Source organism: Pristiophorus japonicus, chromosome Y (assembly GCF_044704955.1).
Source record: "Pristiophorus japonicus isolate sPriJap1 chromosome Y, sPriJap1.hap1, whole genome shotgun sequence".
In the NCBI taxonomy this organism is placed as follows: Eukaryota; Metazoa; Chordata; class Chondrichthyes; family Pristiophoridae; genus Pristiophorus; species Pristiophorus japonicus.
This window is the reverse complement of record NC_092011.1, coordinates 23,117,426-23,136,440: the sequence shown is the minus strand read 5'-3', so window position 1 is coordinate 23,136,440 and position 19,015 is coordinate 23,117,426. Positions and strand designations below refer to the sequence as shown.

The following is a 19,015-nucleotide window of genomic DNA, read 5'->3' as shown; positions in this document are numbered from 1 at the left end:
CCCAGTGCTCTGTCTCTCGCAGTACTCTGTCTCTCCCAGTGCTCTGTCTCTCCCAGTGTTCACTCTCACCGAGTGCTCTGTCCCTCCCTGTCCTCTGTCGCTTCCTGTGCTATGTCTCTTCTTGTGCTCAGTGTCTTCCTGTGCTCAGTGTCTCCCTGTGCTCAGTGTCACCCTGTGCTCAGTGTCACCCTGTGCTCAGTGTCTCCCTGTGCTCACTCTCTCCCTGTCCTCACTCTCTCCCTGTGCTCACTCTCTCCCTGTGCTTGCTCTCTCCCTGTGCTCAGACACTCCCTGTGCTCCCTCTCTCCCTGTGCTCCCTCTCTCACTGTGCTCCCTCCCTCCCTCTGCTCAGTCTATCGCTGTGCTCACTCTCTCCCCGTGCTCACTCTCTCCCTCTGCTCACTCTCTCCCTGTGCTCACTCTCTCCCTGTGCTCACTCTCTCCCTGTGCTCACACTCTCCCTGCGCTCACTCTTTCTCACTGTGCTCACTCTCTCTTTGTGCTCACTCTCTTCTTGTGCTCACTCTCTCCCTGTGCTCCCCCTCTTCCTGTGCTCACTCTCTCACTGTGCTCGCTCTCTCCCTGTACTCAGTCTGTCCCTGTGCTAAGTCTGTCCCTGTGCTCAGCCTCTCTGTTCTCAGGCTGGATGTGCTCAGCCTGTGCTCACTCTCTCCCTGTGCTCACTCTCTCCCTGTGCTCACTCTCTCCCTGTGCTCACTCTCTCCCTGTGCTCACTCTCTCCCTGTGCTCACTCGCTCACAGTGCTCACTCTATCCCTGTGCTCACTCTCACCATGTTCACCTGTGATCAGTCTCTGCCTCTGGTCAGTCTCCATGTGCTCAATCTCCATGTGCTCAGTCTATCCCTGTGCTCAATCTCCCTTTGCTCTGTCTTCCTTTGCTCACTCTCTAACTGTGCTCACTCTCTAACCGTGCTCACTCTCTCCGTGTGCTCTGTCTCTCCCTGTGTTCAGTCTATCCCTATGCTCAGTCTCCCTGTGTTCAGTCTCCCTGTGCTCAGTCTTCCTGTGCTTAGTCTCCCTGTGCTCAGTCTCCCTGTGCTCAGTCTCTCCCTGTGCTCACTATCTCCCTGTGCTCACTCCCTCCCTGTGCTCACTCTCTCCCTCTGCTCACTCTCTCACTGTGCTCGCTCTCTTTCTGTGCTCGCTCTCCCTCTGTACTCGCTCTCTCACTGAGCTCGCTCTCTCACTGTGCTCGCTCGCCCCCTGTGATCACTCTCTCCCTGTGCTCACTCTCTTCCTGTGCTCACTCTCTCACTGTGCTCACTCTCTCCCTGTGATCACTCTCTCCCGGTGATCAATCTCTCCCTGTGTACACTCTCTTCCTGTGCTCAATCTCTCTTCCTGTGCTCACTCTCTGCCTATGCTCACCCTCTCCCTGTGCTCACTCTCTCCCTGTGCTCACTCTCTCCCTGTGCTCAGTCTCTTCATGTCCTCACTCTCTCCCTGTGTTCAGTCTCTCCCTGTGCTCATTCTCTTTCTGTGCTCACTCTCTCCCTGTGCTCACTCTCTTGCTGTGGTCAGTCTCCCTGTGCTACGTTTCACCGTGCTAAGTCTCTACCTGTGCTCAGTCTCCCGTTGCTCAGTCTCCCTTTGCTCAGTCTCCGTTTGTTCCGTCTCCCTGTGCTCATTCTCGGCCTGTGCTCACTCTGTCCCTGTGCTCACACTCTCCCTCTGTACACTCTCTCCTTTTGTGCACTCGCTCCCTGTTATCACTCTCTCCCTGTGCTCAGTCACCCTGTGCTCAGTCACCCTGTGCTCAGTCTCCCGGTGCTCAGGCTCCCTGTGCTCAGTCTCCCTGTGCTCAGTCTCCCAGTGCTCACTCTCTCCCTGTGCTCACTCTCTCCCTGAGCTCAGACTCTCCCTGTGCTCGGTCTCTGCCTGTGCTCGGTCTCTCCCTGTGATCATTTTCTCCCTTTGCTCATACTCACCCTGTGCTCATTCTCTCCCGGAGTCACTCTCTCCCTGTGTTCAGTTTCTTCCTGTGCTCAGTCTCTCCCTGTGCTCACTCTCTCACTGTGCTCGCTCTCTCCCTGTGCTCACTCTCTCTCTGTGCTCACTCACTCTCTGTGCTCACTCTCTCCCTGTGCTCTCTCTCTTTCCCTGTGCTGAATCTCTCCTTGTGCTCACTGTCTCCCTGTGCTCACTCTCTCCCTGTGCTCACCCTCCCTGTGGTCACTCTCTCCCTGTGCTCACTCTCTCCCTGTGCTCACTCTCTCCCTGTGATCACTCTCTCCTTGTGTACACTCTCTCCCTGTGCTCAATCTCTCCACGTGCTCACTCTCTCCCCCTGCTCACAATCTCCCCGTGCTCACTCTCTCTCGTCCTCACTCTCTCCCTGTGCTCACCTCTCCCTGTGCTCAGTCTCTCCCTGTGCTCAGTCTCTCCCTGTGCTCAATCTCTCACTGTGCTCTCTCTATCTCCCTGTGATGAGACTCTCCCTGTGTACACTCTTGCTTTGCTCAGAGTGTCCCTGTGCTCTGTTTCATCCTGTGCTCACTCTCTCCCTGTGCTCACTCTCTCCCTGTGCTTACTCTCTCCCTGTGCTAAATCTCTCCCTGTGCTCAGTCTCCCTCTGCTCAGTCTGTCCCTGTGCTCACTCTCTCCCTGTCCACATTCGCTCCCAGTGCTCACTCTCTCCCAGTGCTCCCTCTCTCCCTGATCTCACTCTACCCCAGAGCTCACACTCCACCCGTGCTCACACTCCACCCGTGCTCACCCTCCCCCCGTGCTCACTCTCCCCCCGTGCTCACTCTCCCCTCGTTCTCTCTCTCTCCCGGTTCTCACTCTCTCCCAGTGCTCACTCTCTCCCCGTGCTCATTCTCTCCCAGTGCTTACATTCTCCCTGTGCTCATTCACTCCCCGTGCTCACACTCTCCCCGTGCTCACACTCTCCCCGTGCTCACTCACTCCCCGTGCTCACACTCTCCCCGTGCTAACTCTCTCTCCGTGCTCACTCTCTCCCAGTCCTCAATCTCTCCACGTCCTCACTCTCTCCCCGTGCACACTCTCTCCCCGTGCTCACTCTCACTCTCTCCCTGTGCTCACTCTCTCCCTGTGCTCACTCTCTCTCTGTGCTCTGTCCCTCCATGTGCTCTGTCTCTCCCTGTACTCAATGTCTCCCAGTGCTCAATCTCTCCCAGTGCTCTGTCTCTCGCAGTACTCTGTCTCTCCCAGTGCTCTGTCTCTTCCAGTGTTCACTCTCACCGAGTGCTCTGTCCCTCCCTATGCTCTGTCGCTTCCTGTGCTATGTCTCTTCTTGTGCTCAGTGTCTTCCTGTGCTCAGTGTCTCCCTGTGCTCAGTGTCACCCTGTGCTCAGTGTCACCCTGTGCTCAGTGTCACCCTGTGCTCAGTGTCTCCCTGTGCTCACTCTCTCCCTGTCCTCACTCTCTGCCTGTGCACACTCTCTCCCTGTGCTCGCTCTCTCCCTGTGCTCAGACTCTCCCTGTGCTCCCTCTCTCCCTGTGCTCCCTCTCTCCCTGTGCTCCCTCCCTCCCTGTGCTCAGTCTATCGCTGTGCTCACTCTCTCCCCGTGCTCACTCTCTCCCTCTGCTCACTCTCTCCCTGTGCTCACTCTCTCCCTGTGCTCACTCTCTCCCTGTGCTCACACTCTCCCTGTGCTCACTCTTTCTCACTGTGCTCACTCTCTCTTTGTGCTCACTCTCTTCTTGTGCTCACTCTCTCCCTGTGCTCCCCCTCTTCTTGTGCTCACTCTCTCACTGTGCTCGCTCTCTCCCTGTACTCAGTCTGTCCCTGTGCTCAGTCTGTCCCTGTGCTCAGCCTCTCTGTTCTCAGGCTGGATGTGCTCAGCCTGTGCTCACTCTCTCCCTGTGCTCACTCTCTCCCTGTGCTCACTCTCTCCCTGTGCTCACTCTCTCCCTGTGCTCACTCTCTCCCTGTGCTCACTCACTCACTGTGCTCACTCTATCCCTGTGCTCACTCTCACCATGTTCACCTCTGATCAGTCTCTGCCTCTGGTCAGTCTCCACGTGCTCAATCTCACTGTGCTCAGTCTATCCCTGTGCTCAGTCTCCCTTTGCTCAGTCTCCCTTTGCTCTGTCTTCCTTTGCTCACTCTCTAACTGTGCTCACTCTCTCCGTGTGCTCTGTCTCTCCCTGTGTTCAGTCTATCCCTGTGCTCAGTCTCCCTGTGTTCAGTCTCCCTGTGCACAGTCTCCCTGTGCTTAGTCTCCCTGTGCTCAGTCTCCCTGTGCTCAGTCTCTCCCTGTGCTCACTCTCTCACTGTGCTCGCTTTCCCCCTGTGCTCAGACGCTCCCTGTGCTCAGACGCTCCCGGCGCTCAGTCCCTCCCTGTGCCCACTCTCTCCCTGTGCTCACTCTCTCCCTGTGCTCACACTCTCATTGTGCTCCCTCACTCGATGTGCTCAGTCTCTCCTTGTGCTCTGTCTCTCCCTGTACTCAATGTCTCCCAGTGCTCTGTCTCTCGCAGTGCTCTGTCTCTGACAGTGCTCTGTCTCTCCCAGTGCTCACTCTCACCGAGTGCTCTGTCCCTCCCAGTGCTCTGTCTCTTCCTGTGCTCAGTGTCTTCCTGTGCTCAGTGTCTCCCTGTGCTCAGTGTCTCCCTGTGCTCAGTGTCTCCCTGTGCTCAGTGTCTCCCTGTGCTCACTCTCTCCCTGTCCTCAATGTTTCCGTGTTCTCAATGTCTCCCTGTGCTCACTCTCTCCCTGTGCTCACTCTCTCCCTGTGCTCGCTCTCTCCATGTGCCCAGACTCTCCCTGTGCTCCCTCTCTCCCTGTGCTCCCTCTCTCCCCGTGCTCCCTCCCACCCTCTGCTCAGTCTATCGCTGTGCTCACTCACTCCCCGTGCTCACTCTCTCCCTGTGCTCACACTCTCCCTGTGCTCACTCTTTCTCTCTCTGCTCACTCTCTCGTTGTGCTCACTCTCTCCCAGTGCTCACTCTCTCCCTGATCTCACTCTACCCCCGAGCTCACACTCCACCCGTGCTCACTCTCCCCCCGTGCTCACTCTCCCCCCGTACTCTCTCTCTCCCTGATCTCACTCTCCCCCCGTGCTCACCCTCCCCCCGTGCTCACTCTCCCCCCGTGCTCACTCTCCCCTCGTTCTCTCTCTCTCCCGGTTCTCACTCTCTCCCAGTGCTCACTCTCTCCCCGTGCTCATTCTCTCACAGTGCTTACATTCACCCTGTGCTCATTCACTCACCGTGCTCACACTCTCCCCGTGCTCACACTCTCCCCGTGCTCACTCACTCCCCGTGCTCACACTCTCCCCGTGCTTTCTCTCTCTCCGTGCTCACTCTCTCCCAGTCCTCAATCTCTCCACGTCCTCACTCTCTCCCCGTGCTCACTCTCTCCCCGTGCTCACTCTCACTCTCTCCCTGTGCTCACCCTCTCCCTGTGCTCACTCTCTCTCTGTGCTCTGTCCCTCCATGTGCTCTGTCTCTCCCTGTACTCAATATCTCCCAGTGCTCAGTCTCTCCCAGTGCTCTGTCTCTCACAGTACTCTGTCTCTCCCAGTGCTCTGTCTCTCCCAGAGTTCACTCTCACCGAGTGCTCTGTCCCTCCCTGTGCTCTGTCGCTTCCTGTGCTATGTCTCTTCTTGTGCTCAGTGTCTTCCTGTGCTCAGTGTCTCCCTGTGCTCAGTGTCACCCTGTGCTCAGTGTCACCCTGTGTTCAGTGTCTCCAAGTGCTCACTCTCTCCCTGTCCTCACTCTCTCCCTGTGCTCACTCTCTCCCTGTGCTCGCTCTCTCCCTGTGCTCAGACTCTCCCTGTGCTCCCTCTCTCCCTGTGCTCCCTCTCTCCCTGTGCTCCCTCCCTCCCTGTGTTCAGTCTATCGCTGTGCTCACTCTCTCCCCGTGCTCACTCTCTCCCTCTGCTCACTCTCTCCCCGTGCTCACTCTCTCCCTGTGCTCACTCTCTCCCTGTGCTCACACTCTCCCTGTGCTCACTCTTTCTCACTGTGCTCACTCTCTCTTTGTGCTCACTCTATTCTTGTGCTCACTCTCTCCCTGTGCTCCCCCTCTTCCTGTGCTCACTCTCTCACTGTGCTCGCTCTCTCCCTGTACTCAGTCTGTCCCTGTGCTCAGTCTGTCCCTGTGCTCAGCCTCTCTGTTCTCAGGCTGGATGTGCTCAGCCTGTGCTCACTCTCTCCCTGTGCTCACTCTCTCCCTGTGCTCACTCTCTCCCTGTGCTCACTCTCTCCCTGTGCTCACTCGCTCACTGTGCTCACTCTATCTCTGTGCTCACTCTCACCATGTTCACCTGTGATCAGTCTCTGCCTCTGGTCAGTCTCCACGTGCTCAATCTCACTGTGCTCAGTCTATCCCTGTGCTCAGTCTCCCTTTGCTCAGTCTCCCTTTGCTCTGTCTCCCTTTGCTCACTCTCTAACTGTGCTCACTCTCTCCGTGTGCTCTGTCTCTCCCTGTGTTCAGTCTATCCCTGTGCTCAGTCTCCCTGTGTTCAGTCTCCCTGTGCTCAGTCTCCCTGTGCTTAGTCTCCCTGTGCTCAGTCTCCCTGTGCTCAGTCTCTCCCTGTGCTCACTATCTCCGTGTGCTCACTCTCTCCCTGTTCTCAGTGTCCCTTTGGTCACTCTTGCCCTGTGCTCGCTTTCCCCCTGTGCTCAGACGCTCCCTGTGCTCAGACGCTCCCGGCGCTCAGTCCCTCCCTGTGCTCACTCTCTCATTGTGCTCCCTCACTCGATGTGCTCAGTCTCTCCCTGTGCTCTGTCTCTCCCTGTACTCAATGTCTCCCAGTGCTCTGTCTCTCGCAGTGCTCTGTCTCTCCCTGTGCTCTGTCTCTCCCAGTGCTCACTCTCACCGAGTGCTCTGTCCCTCCCAGTGCTCTGTCTCTTCCTGTGCTCAGTGTCTTCCTGTGCTCAGTGTCTCCCTGTGCTCAGTGTCTCCCTGTGCTCAGTGTCTCCCTGTGCTCAATGTTTCCCTGTGCTCAATGTCTCCCTGTGCTCAATCTCTCCCTGTGCTCACTCACTCCCTTTGCTCACTCTCTCCCTGTGCTCACTCTCTCCCTGTGCTCGCTCTCTCCATGTGCCCAGACTCTCCCTGTGCTCCCTCTCATCCCGTGCTCCCTCTCTCCCCGTGCTCCCTCCCACCCTCTGCTCAGTCTATCGCTGTGCTCACTCACTCCCCGTGCTCACTCTCTCCCTGTGCTCACACTCTCCCTGTGCTCACTCTTTCTCTCTGTGCTCACTCTCTCGTTGTGCTCACTCTCTCCCTGTGCTCATTCTCGCCCTGTGCTCACTCTGTCCCTGTGCTCACACTCTCCCTCTGTACACTCTCTCCTTTTGTGCACTCTCTCCCTGTTATCACTCTCTCCCTGTGCTCAGTCTCCCGGTGCTCAGGCTCCCTGTGCTCAGTCTCCCTGTGCTCACTCTCCCTGTGCTCACTCTCTCCCTGTGCTCACTCTCTCCGTGTGCTCAGACTCTCCATGTGCTCGGTCTCTGCCTGTGCTCGGTCTCTCCCTGTGATTATTTTCTCCCTTTGCTCATACTCACCCTGTGCTCATTCTCTCCCTGATTCACTCTCTCCTTGTGTTCAGTTTCTTCCTGTGCTCAGTCTCTGCCTGTGCTCACTCTCTCACTGTGCTCGCTCTCTCCCTGTGCTCACTCTCTCTCTGTGCTCACTCACTCTCTGTGCTCACTCTCTACCTTGCTCTCTCTCTCTCCCTGTTCTGAATCTATCCTTGTGCTCACTCTCTCACTGTGCTCACTCTCTCCCTGTGCTCACCCTCTCCCTGTGGTCACTCTCTCCCTGTACTCACTCTCTCACTGTGCTCGCTCACTCCCTGTGCTCACTCTCTCACTCTGCTCACTCTCTCCCTGTATTCAGTCTCCCTGTGCTCACTCTCTCCCTGTGTTCACTCTCTCCCTGTGCTCACTCTCTCCCTGTGATTACTCTCTCCTTGTGTACACTCTCTCCCTGTGCTCAATCTCTCCACGTGCTCACTCTCTCCCCCTGCTCACAATCTCCCCGTGCTCACTCTCTCCCGTCCTCACTCTCTCCCTGTGCTCACTCTCACTCTAGCAGTGTGCTCACTCTCTCCCAATGCTCACTTCTCCCTGTGCTCACTCTCCCCCTGTGCTCAGTCTCTCCCTGTGCTCAATCTCTCGCAGTGCTCTCTCTATCTCCCTTTGATGATACTTTCCCTGTGTACACTGTTGCTTTGCTCAGACTGTCCCTGTGCTCTGTTTCTTCCTGTGCTCACTCTCTCCCAGTGCTCACTCTCTCCCTGTGCTTAATCTCCCCCTGTGCTAAATCTCTCCCTGTGCTTAGTCTCCCTCTGCTCAGTCTGTCCCTGTGCTCACTCTCCTCCTGTCCACATTCGCTCCCAGTGCTCACTCTCTCCCAGTGCTCACTCTCTCCCTGATCTCACTCTCCCCCCGTGCTCACACTCCACCCGTGCTCACTCTCCCCCCGTGCTCACTCTCCCCCCGTACTCTCTCTCTCCCTGATCTCACTCTCCCCCCGTGCTCACACTCGCCCCGTGCTTACACTCGCCCCGTGCTCACTCTCCCCCCGTGCTCACTCTCCCCCCGTACTCTCTCTCTCCCGGTTATCACTCTTTCCTAGTGCTCATTCTCTCCCCGTGCTCATTCTCTCCCAGTGCTTACATTCTCCCCGTGCTCATTCACTCCCCGTGCTCACACTCTCCCCGTGCTCACACTCTCCCCGTGCTCACTCACTCCCCGTGCTCACACTCTCCCCCTGCTAACTCTCTCTCCGTGCTCACTCTCTCCCAGTCCTCACTCTCTCCACGTCCTCACTCTCTCCCCGTGCTCACTCTCTCCCCGTGCTCACTCTCTCCACGTCCTCACTCTCTCCCTGTGCTCACTCTCTCCCCGTGCTCACTCTCTCCCCGTGCTCACTCTCACTCTCTCCCTGTGCTCACTCTCTCCCTGTGCTCTGTCCCTCCCTGTGCTCTGTCCCTCCTTGTGCTCTGCGCCTCCCTGTGCTCAGTCTCTCCCAGTGCTCACTCTCTCTCTGTGCTCACTCTCCCCCTGTGCCCACACTATCTCCCTGTGCTGAGACTCTCCCTGTGTACACTCTTGCTGTGCTCAGACTCTCCCTGTGCTCTGTCTCTTCCTGTGCTCACTCTCTCCCTGTGCTCACTCCTACTCTTTGTTTCCTGTCTGACAACAAGTTCTCAATCCACGACAGCACACTGCCCCCAATCCCATGTGGTTTAACTTTGCACATTAATCTCTTGTGTGGGACCTTGTCGAAAGCCTTCTGAAAGTACAAATACACCACATCCTTGTTCTTCCTTGTCCACTCTACTGGAAACAGCCTCAGAAAATTCCAGAAGATTTGTCAAGCATGATTTTCCTTTCACAAACCAATGCTGACTTGGAACTATCATGTCACCCCTTTCCAAAAGCGCTGCTATGAAATCCTTAATAATTGATTCAATTATTTATCCCACCATCGTTGTCAGGCTGACCGGTCTATAATTCCCTGTTTTCTCTCTCCCTCCTTTTTTAAAATGTGGGGTTACATTGGCTACCCTCCACTCCATAGGAACTGATCCAGAGTCTATGGATGTTGGAAAATGACTCTCAATGCATCCATTATTTCCAAGGCCACCTCTTTCAGTACTCTGGGCTGCAGACCATCAGGCCCTGGGGATTTATCGGCCTTCAATCCCATCAATTTCCCCAACACAATTTTCCGACTAATAAGGATTTCCCTCGGTTCCTCCTTCTTACTCGACCCTCTGACCCCTTTTATATCCGAAAGTTTGTTTGTGCCCTCCTTAGTGAATACCGAACCAAAGTACTTGTTCAATTGGTCTGCCATTTCTTAGTTCCCAGTTATGACTTCCCCTGATTCTGACTGCAGGGAACCGACGTTTGTCTTTACTAACCTTTTTCTCTTTATTTATCTATAGAAGCTTGTACAGTCCATTTTAATGTTCCCTGCAAGCTTCCTCTCATACTCTATTTTCCCTGCCCTAATCAAACCTTTTGTCCTCCTCTGCTGAGTTCTAAATTTCTCGCTGCTATTTCTGGCCAATTTGTATGCCACTTCCTTGGCTTTAACACTATCCCTGATGTCCCTTGATAGCCACGGATGAGCCACCTTCCCCTTTTTATTTTTACGCCAGACAGGGATGTACAATTGTTGTAGTTCATCCATGCGGTCTCTAAATGTCTGCTATTGCCCATCCACTGTCAACCCCTTAAGTATCATTCGCCAATCTATCTTAGCAAAATCCCGCCTCATACCTTCAAAGTTACCCTTCTTTAAGTTCGGGACCATGGTCTCTGAATTAACATTTCATTCACCATCCTAATGTAGAATTCCACCATATTATGGTCACTCTTCCCCAAGGGGACTCGCACAACGAGATTGCTAATTAATCCTCTCTCATTACACAACACCCAGTCTAAGATGGTCTCCCCTCTAGTTGGTTCCTCGACATATTGGTCTAGAAAACCATCCCTTGTGCACTCCAGGAAATCCTCCTCCACCGTATTGTTTCCAGTTTGGTTAGCTCAATCTATATGCATATTAAAGTCACCCATTATGGAGGAGGATTTCCTGGAGTGCATAAGGGATAGTTTTCTCGACCAATATGTCGAGGAACCAACTAGGGGGGAGGCCATCTTAGACTGGGTGTTGTGTAATGAGAGAGGATTAATTAGCAATCTCGTTGTGCGAGGCCGCTTGGGTAAGAGTGACCATAATATGGTGGAATTCTACATCAGGATGGAGAATGAAACAGTTAATTCAGAGTCCATGGTCCAGAACTTAAAGAAGGGTAACTTTGAAAGTATGAGGCGTGAATTGACTAGGATAGATTGGCGAATGATACTTAAGGGATTGACAGTGGATGGGCAATGGCAGACATTTAGAGACCGCATGGATGAACTACAACAATTGTACATCCCTGTCTGGCGTAAAAATAAAAAAGGAAAGGTGGCTCAACCGTGGCTATCAAGGGAAATCAGGGATGGTATTAAAGCCAAGGAAGTGGCATAAAAATTGGCCAGATATAGCAGTGAACCCGGCGACTGGGTGAAATTTAGAACTCAGCAGAGGAAGGCAAACGGTTTGATTAGGGCAGGGAAAATAGAATACGAGAAGAAGCTTGCAGGGAACATTAAGATGGACTTCAAAAGTTTCTGTTGATATGTAAAGAGAAAAAGGTTAATAAAGACAAACGTACGTCCCCTGCAGTCAGAATCAGGGGAAGTCATAACGGGGAACAAAGAAATGGCAGACAAATTGAACAAGTACTTTGGTTCGGTATTCACTAAGGAGAACACAAATAAGCTTCCGGATATAAAAGGGGTCAGAGGGTCTCGTAAGAAGGAGGAACTGAGGGAAATCCTTATTAGTCGGAAAATTGTGTTGGGGAAATTGATGGGATTGAAGGCCGATAATTCCCCAGGGCCTGATGGACTGCATCCCACAGAACGTTAGGAGGTGGCCTTGGAAATAGCGGATGCATTGACAGTCATTAACCAACATTCCATAGACTCTGGATCAGTTCCCATGGAGTGGAGGGTAGCCAATGTAACCCCCCTTTTTAAAAAAGGAGGGAGAAAGAAAACAGGGAATTATAGCCTGACATCGGTTGTGGGTAAAATGATGGAATCAATTTACGTCCCCTGCAGTCAGAATCAGGGGAAGTCATAACGGGGAACAAAGAAATGGCAGACAAATTGAACAAGTACTTTGGTTTGGTATTCACTAAGGAGGACACAAATAAGCTTCCGGATATAAAAGGGGTCAGAGGGTCTCGTAAGAAGGAGGAACTAAAATCAATTATTAAGGATATCATATCAGCGCATTTGGAAAGAAGTGACATGATAGGTCCAAGTCAGCATGGATTTGTGAAAGGGAAATCATGCTTGACAAATCTTCTGGAATTTTTTGAGGATGTTTCCAGTAGAGTGGACAAGGGAGAACCAGTTGATGTGGTGCATTTGGACTTTCAGAAGGCTTTCGACAAGGTCTCACACAAGAGATTAAGGTGCAAAGTGAAAGCACATGGGATTGGGGGTAGTGTGCTGACGTGGATTGAGAACTGGTTGTCAGACAGGAAGCAAAGAGTAGGAGTAAATGGGTACTTTTCAGAATGGCAGGCAGTGACATATGGGGTACCACAAGGTTCTGTGCTGGGGCCTCAGCTGTTGACATTGTACATTTAGATTGAGACGAGGGGATTAAATGTAGTATCTCCAAATTTGCGGATGACACTAAGTTGGGTGGCAGTGTGAGCTGCGAGGAGGATGCTATGAGGCTGCAGAGTGACTTGGATAGGTTAGGTCAGTGGGCAAATGCATGGCAGATGAAGTATAATTTGGATAAATGTGAGGTTATACACTTCGGTGGTAAAAACAGAGAGACAGACTATTATCTGAATGGTGACAGATGAGGAAAAGGGGAGGTGCAACGAGACCTGGGTGTCATGGTACATCAGTCTTTGAAGGTTGGCATGCAGGTACAGCAGGCGGTGAAGAAAGAACATGGCATGTTGGCCTTCATAGCGAGGGGATTTGAGTACAGGGGCAGGGAGGTGTTAGTACAGTTGTAAAGGGCCTTGGTGAGGCCGCACCTGGAGTATTGTGTACAGTTTTGCTCTCCTAACTTGAGGATGGACATTCTTGCTATTGAGGGAGTACAGCAAAGGTTCACCAGACTGATTCCCGGGATGGCGGGAGTGACATATCAAGAAAGATTAGATCAACTGGGCTTGTATTCACTGGAGTTCAGAAGAATGAGAGGAGATCTCATAGAAACGTTTAAAATTCTGATGGTTTTAGACAGGTTAGATGCAGGAAGAATGTTCCCAATGTTGGGGAAGTCCAGAACCAGAGGTCACAGTCTAAGAATAATGGGTAAGCCATTTAGGACCGAGATGAGGAGAAACTTCTTCACCCAGAGAGTGGTGAACGTGTGGAATTCTCTACCACAAAAAGTTGCTGAGGCCAATTCACCAAATATATTCAAAAAGGAGTTGGATGTAGTCCTTAGTACTAGGGGGATCAAGGGGTATGGCGAGAAAGCAGGAATGGGGTACTGAAGTTGCATGTTCAGCCATTAAGTCATTGAATGGCGGTGCAGGCTCTAAGGGCCGAATGGCCTATTCCTGCACCTATTTTCCATGTTTCTATGATAACTGTTGCACCTTTATTGCATGCACCCCTAATTTCCTGTTTGACGCCCTCCCCGACATCACTACTACTGTTTGGAGGTCTGTACACAACTCCCACTTGTGTTTTCTGCCCCTTGGTATTCTGTTGCTCCACCCATACCGATTCCACATCATCCAAGCTAATGTCGTTCCTTATAGTTGCATTACTTTCCTCTTTAACCAGCAACGCCAGCGCGCCTCCTTTTCCTTTCTGTCTATCCTTCCTAAATGTTGAATACCCTTGGATGTTGAGTTCCCAGCGTTGGTCACCCTGGAGCCATGTCTCCGTGATGTCAACCACATCGTATCCGTTAACTGCTATCTGCACATTTAATTCGTCCATCTTATTGCGAATACTCCTCTCATTGAGGCACAGAGCCTAAAGGCTTGCCTTTTTAACAGACTTAGGCCCTTTAGAATTTTGCGGCAAAGTGGCCCTTTTTGTTTTATGCCTTGGGGTTCTCTGCCCTCCACTTTTACTCATCTCCTTTCTGTCTTTTGCTTCTGTCTCAATTTTGTTTCCCTCTGTCTCCCTGCATTGGTTCCCATCCCCCTGCCATATTAGTTTAACTCCTCCCCAACAGCACTAGCAAACACTCCTCCTGGGACATTTGTTTCGGTCCTGCCGAGGTGCAGACCATCTGATTTGTACTGGTCTCACCTCCCCCTTAACTGGTTCCAATGCCCCAGGAATTTGAATCCCTCCCTGCTGCACCACTGCTCAAGCCACATATTCATCTGAGCTATCCTGCAATTCCTACTCTGACTAGTACGTGGCACTGGTAGCAATCCCGAGATTACTACTTTTGAGGTCCTACTTTTTAATTTAGCTCCTAGCTCCTTAAATTCGTCTCGTAGGACCTCATCCCGTTTTTTACCTATATCGTTGGTACCAATGTGCACCACAACAACTGGCTGTTCACCCTCCCTTTTCAGAATGTCCTGTACCCGCTCCAAGACATCCTTGACCCTTGCACTTGGCAGGCAAAATACATTCATGGAGTCTCGGTTGTGGCCGCAGAAACGCCTATCTATTCCCCTTACAATTGAATCCCCTATCACTATCACTCTCCCACTCTTTTTCCTGCCCTCCTGTGCAGCAGAGCCAGCCATGGCGCCATGAACGTGGCTGCTGCTGCTCCCCACTGATGAGTCATCCCCTTGAACAGTAGTCAAAGCGGTGTATCTGTTTTGCAGGGGGATGACCGTGGGGGATCCCTGCACTACATTCCTTGCGCTGCTCTTCCTGTTGGTCTTTCATTCCCGATGGAAGGGCTGTGAAGCAATGGGACACCTCCAGCGTATTTGCAGGCGAGCTGCAAATCCTGTTAATCCTGCAAACCACCATGTTGCAGAGGAGGACAGATCCACGGTGGATCACGACGAACCAGAGCCTCAGACACAAGAGTCAGAGGTACATGGGGTGCACACATTTACCACAAAGAATCCCCCGATAATGCTGAATGTTGAACTAAATGGACTCCCAGTTTCAATGGAGCTGGACACGGGCGTGAGCCAGTCCATCGTGAGCTAAAAGACGTTCAAGAAATTGTGGTGCAGCAAAGCTTCAAGGCCAGTCTTAACTCCAATTCGCACAAAACTAAGAACTTATACAAATTAACTGATTCCCGTAATCGGCAGTGCTACTGTAAAGGTCTCTTACAATGGAACGGTGCACTCTGGGTGGTCCCGGGGAATGGTCCCACGCTGCTCCGCAGGAGCTGGCTGGGAAATATATGCTGGAACTGGGACGATGTCCGAGCGCTCTCCCCCGCTACCGACACTTTGTGTGCCCAGGTCTTAAACAAATTCCGCTTGCTGTTTGAACCAGGCATCGGGAAGCTCCAAGGAGCAAAAGTGCAGCTCCATCTAATTCCAGCGGTGCAACCCATTCATCACAAGGCGAGAGCAGTGCCACACATAATGAGAGAATGGGTAGAGATCGAGCTGGACCGGCTGCAAAGAGAGGGCATCATTTCACCGATCGAATTTAACGAGTGGGCCAGCCCAATCATCCCAGTCCTCAAGGGAGACGGCACCGTCGGAATCTGTGGCGATTACAAAGTAACGATCAATCGTTTCTACCTGGAGGACCAATACCCACTACCAAAGGCAGATGACCTCTTTGCAAAGCTGGTGGGAGGAAAGACGTTCACGAAGCTGGACTTGACTTCAGCCTACATGATGCAGGAGCTGGAGGAATCGTTGAAGGGCCTCACCTGCATCAACACACACAAAGGTATCTTCATTTATAACAGATGCCCGTTTAGAATTAAATCAGTGGCGGCAATATTCCAGAGAAATATGGAAACCTCACTGAAGTTGGTCCCGTGCACGGTGGTCTACCAGGACAACATCTTGATCACAAGTCGGGACACAGTCGAGCATCTGCAGAACATGGAGGAGGTTCTTAGTCGACTCAACTGCGTGAGGCTCAGGTTAAAAAGCTCAGTGCGTTTTCCTGGCACCTGAAGTGGAGTTCCTGGGGAAGAGGATTGCGGCGGATGGCATCAGGCCCATCGATTTGAAGACGGAGGCAATCGAGAACACACCGAGGCCACAGAATGTGATGGACCTGCGGTCGTTTCTAGGACTCCTGAACTATTTTGGTGACTTCTTAACGAGTCTCAGCACATTGTTAGAATCACTGCACGCCTTACTGCATGAAGGGGGTGGATGGGTATGGGGTAAAAGCCAAGAAAATACCTGTGTAAAAGCTCGAAAATTGTTATGCTCAAACAAATTGCTTGTGTTGTATGATCCATGTAAGCGTTTGGGACTAGCATGTGATCCATCATCATACGATGTCGGTTGTGTATTGCAACAAGCTAATGATTTTGGGACATTGCAACCGGTTGCTTATGCATCCAGGAGTCTGTCTAAGGCTGAGAGAGCCTACCGCATGGTTGAAAAATATGCGTTAGTGAGTGTCAATGGGGTAAAGAAAATGCATCAATATCTGTTTGGGCTAAGATTTGAATTGGAAACTGAGCATAAGCCACTCATATCCTTGTTTTTGGAGAGTAAAGGGATAAATACCAATGCATCGGCCCGCATCCAGAAATGGGCGCTCACGTTGTCCGCAAACAACTACGCCATCCACCACAGGCCAGGCACAGAAAACTGTGCCGATGCTCTAAGCAGGCTGTCATTGTCCACCAATGGGGTGGAAATGGCGCAGCCCGCAGATTAGTCATGCTTATGGAAGCATTTGAGAGTGAGCAATCATCCGTCACAGCCCGACAGAATAAAACCTGGACGAGCCAGGACCCTTATTGTCCCTAGTTAAAAACTGTGTCCTTCACGGGAGCTGGTCCAGTGTCGCAGTGGAAATGCAGGAAGAGATAAAGCTGTTCCAGCGGCGCAAAGAGGAATTGTGTATACAGGCAGACCTCCTTCTGTGGGGTAATCGGGTTGTGGTTCCCAAGAAGGGCAGAGAGACCTTAATCAATGACCTGCACAGTACCCACCCAGGCATCGTAATGATGAAAGCGATAACCAGATCGCATGTGTGGTGGCCCGTTATTGATGGGGACTTAGAGTCCTGCGTGCACAGATGCAACACATGCTCGCAGCTGAGCAATGTACCCAGGGAGGCGCCACTCAGTTTATGGTCTTGGCCCTCCAAACCGTGGTCTAGGGTCCATGTCGACTATGCAGGCCCGTTCTTGGGTAAAATGTTCCTAGTGGTTGTAGATGCTTACTCCAAATGGTTTGAATGTGAGATAATGTTGGCAAGCACGTCCGCTGCCACCACTGAAAGCCTGCGGGTCATATTTGCTACGCACAGCCTGCCTGATGGCCTTGTGAGCAACAACGGGCCATGTTTACCAGTGCTGAGTTCAAAGAATTTATGACCCGCAACGGGATCAAACATGTTACATCTGCCCCACTTATACCAGCATCCAATGGCCAGACAGAGATATCAGTGCAAAACATCAAGCAGGGCTTGAACAGGGTAATGGAAGGCTCACTGCAGACTCGCCTATCCCGAGTCCTGCTCAGGTACTGCACGAGACCCCTCTCGCTCACCGGGATCCCACCTGCTGAACTGCTCATGAAAAGGGCACATAAGACAAGGCACTCGTTATTTCACCCCGATCTACATGAACAGGTAGAGGGCAGGTGGCCTCAACACAGTCAGTATCATGATAGCGCAAATATGTCAGCGAGATTGAAATCAATGATCTTGTATTTGTATTGAATTATGGACAAGGTCCCAAATGGCTTCCGGCACTGTCGTGGCCAAAGAGGGGAGCAGGGTGTTTCGGGTCAAACTGTCAAATGGACTTATTCACCGGAAACACTTGGACCAAATCAAACTCAGATTCACGGACTATCCTGAGCAACCCACTTTGGACCTTACCTTCTTTGACCCCCCAACATACACACCAGTGGCAACTGACACCGCGGTTGGCCAAGAAGCAGAACCCATCATCCAAAGCTACCCAGCAGAACTTACCTCAACAGGCTGCCCAGCAAGGCCAGCTGCACAGCAGCCCAGCGAGGGACCAACAGACGACTCATCAATACCAGCATTTGCTCCTAGCCGATCAACCAGGGCAAGAAGGGTCCCAGATCGACTCACCTTGTAAATAGTTACACTGTTGACTTTGGCGGGGAGTGTAGTTATTTATGTAAACTTGCATATACTCTGTACAGCAACCAGAGGGCTCATCCCCTGAATCCCAAGGGATCCCATAATCCCTTGGGAGCAAAGGTATTTAAGGAGGCCTCACAGGTTGGAGAGGCAATCTAGAGACCTGTAATAAAGGGCTAAGGTCACACTTTACTTTGAGCTCACAGTATCCAGTCAGAATAATTTTTCATACAAAACAATCATCTCATGATATCGATTCTACACGCATGTTCGTTCGGAGGGCCAGGATGTATCTGGATTTGTTGCCGACCTATGACGTCTGGCTGAACCATATAAGTTTGAAACTGCGTTGGCATACATGCTGCGGGACTTCTTTGTAATCGGCATGAACCACGAGATGATCCTGTGTAAGCTACTGGTGGCAGAGACACTGGATTTGAGCAAAACCATCACGAATGCCCAATCATGCATGATGACAGACAAAAGCTTAAAGCAGATATCATTGAAAAATCGGAACTCGACAAGTACTGTAAACAAGATGGCATCGTCGTTTGGCAGAGCTCCATATGTCACGGCCTACCTGACTGCATATGTGAAACCTGCAGCTGCTCAAAGTCCGCCAACAGGAATGCATCCGATATCACCATGTTGGCATTGTGGGAGAAATCATCGGTATCATTAGTGTCGGATTAAACAGTGCATTTGTAAAGGCTGTTCGAGAGTGGGGCATCTCCAGCACATGTGTCCTCAACTGAGCAAGTGTGCTGCGACACACCACATGGAGGATGACGACCAGTCTAGCGTGGATACAGATATGCAATCCGAGATATCAGAGGAGTAAGTGTATGGACTGTATTCATTCCTAACAAAGAGCCAAGCGATAATGATTAATGTAAAACTTAATGGTATGCCGGTATCAGTGAAATTGGACACAGGTGCAAGTCAATCAATAATGAGCCAGAGGACATTCGACAGGCTGTGAGATACTAAGGCTGTGAGGCCTAAGCTGAGTCAATGCCAATCAATGTCAAGTTGTGTACATACACTAAAGAACTCATAACAGTGATTGGCAGTGTAGTAATCAAGGTGTCGTTTGATGGTGTGGTTCTCGATGTACCGTTCTGGATTGTTCCAGGCAATAGTACAATGCTGTTCGGCAGGAACTGGTTAGAAAAAATCAAATGGAACTGGAACCAGATCAAAGCGTTGTCGTCGGAGGAGGATACTCCATGTGCTCAAGTGCTGAGCAAACTCCCCTCGCTG

The 19,015-nt window shown here is 51.8% G+C and overlaps 1 pseudogene; it reads right to left on the bottom strand.

The window, feature by feature from the left end:
* Positions 1–18,399, bottom strand: part of LOC139241076 (probable G-protein coupled receptor 139) — a 78,338-nt pseudogene extending 59,939 nt beyond the window's left edge.
* Positions 18,400–19,015: the final 616 nt, after the last annotated feature.